Here is a 1,843-nt window from a genome sequence, read left to right as displayed (position 1 = left end):
TGATAAAGAGTCCAATGACGTACAACAGCCATGGATAAAAAAAGACGAGCAAATGCTACTTTAGCCACGGGAGAGAAAGTATCACTATAATCAAGCCCAAAAATCTGAGTATATCTGTGATGACCTAAAATTTAATAATTAATTCTGTATTATAAGACCTCGAAAAGCACTATTTATCATTTCTCAACTTATGTGCGCAGTCCGTATAATTTTATAGAAAGTGTTTATATGAAAAATTGATTAAAATGTGAAATTGAACTTTAAAACTCAACTGAGTTGACTTTGGTCAACGTTTTGAGCAAACGAATCCGGATCAGTGTTTTGCTTCTGGTAGGTCCGTATCATGATTTGGGACTTGGGCGTATGCCCGAAATTTAATTTGGAGGTCCCTAACTCAAGTTATGGCCATTTAACAGAAACTAGAAGTTTAAAGGCTAAAGATTTTTAAAGTTGACCACGGATTTGACTTTTTGATATCGGGGTCGGAATCCGATTCTGAAAATTAGAATAGCTCTGTTATGTCATTTATGACTTGTGTGCCAAATTTGAAATTATTTCGGATTCATTTAACATGTTTCGGCACAAGTTTTGTAAGAGGAAAAGTTTGAAACTCTTAAGTCTGAATCAAGATGTGAATTATAATTTTGATGTTATTTGATATGATTTGAGACCCCGAGTAAGTCCGTATTATGTTATAGAACTGGTTGATATAATTGAATGGGATCCTGAGTGGTTCGGTAAGTTTTGAGCAAGTCCGGGTATTTCGGTACTCTAATGTTATTCTGAAACTTTTGACAAAGTGCGGACCGCAGAGAAAACGTTCGGACCGCACAATTTTGAGTGCGGCCGCACTTCAGAGGAAAATTGTGGACCGTAGAGGACAAGTGTGGACCGCACAATTTTGTGTGCGGCCGCACTTCAGAAGAAATGTACGGACTGCACAATTTTATGTGCGGCCGCACTTCACAGGTTCTGCAGGTTCGATGGTCCGATATCGGAGGCTTATATCTTTTAATCCACAATGAATAGATGATTAAAAAATAAATGTTGTAGCACACTGAATCCAGTTTCCAGAAAATTATAGTATTACTCATTTAGACATTTGTAAAGAAAGTTATGCATAATTTACTGAAGCCTGGTAGTATAGCCACTATTGAAGTACGGCCGCATAATTTTGATCGCTGCCGCAGAACCCGGGATGGGCGGCCGCACAAAAATATGTGCGGTCAGCACAATGAGGGGTGAGATTGTATATTATAAAATCGATGGTTTGGGTATTATTTCACATTTGAACTTTGGGAGCTCGGTTTGTGACGATTATTCGTAGGTTTTTCAAGAAATTCATTGGGGTAAGTATTCCTTATCCTATATTGACTATATTCCATGATTCCATACTCATTTACATCATGAATATGTGAATTTATGGAAGAAAAAAAAAATCAGATTTTTATAAAATCTTCCAAAATTATAAAATTAAGATTTGAAGGTCAATCCAATGTCGGAATTCGATAATTTTTATATGGTTGAACTCGTATCGGAACGAGTGTACGGATTTTATAAGTTTTTTCGGGATTCGGGACGTGGATCCCACTGTTGATTTTTGGGATGAATTTCGGATTTTAATCCAAAAAATTTGTAAATTCATATGGAATTAATTCCTGCGATTTGTATTGAGTATATTGAATTGTTTATGACTAGATTTGAGGATTTTGGACACGAATTCGCGAGGAAAAGGTTTATTAGATTCTTGAATTTGGTTGCAAAGTGAGGTAAGTGTCGTGGTTAACCTTGACTTGAGGGAATAGAACCCTTAAATTAATTGTTATGTGAAATTCATGTGTAC

This window comes from Nicotiana tomentosiformis, chromosome 12 (assembly GCF_000390325.3).
Source record: "Nicotiana tomentosiformis chromosome 12, ASM39032v3, whole genome shotgun sequence".
NCBI lineage: Eukaryota > Viridiplantae > Streptophyta > Magnoliopsida > Solanales > Solanaceae > Nicotiana > Nicotiana tomentosiformis.
The sequence above is the reverse complement of the archived record's forward strand: the minus strand, read 5'-3'. Positions refer to the sequence as shown.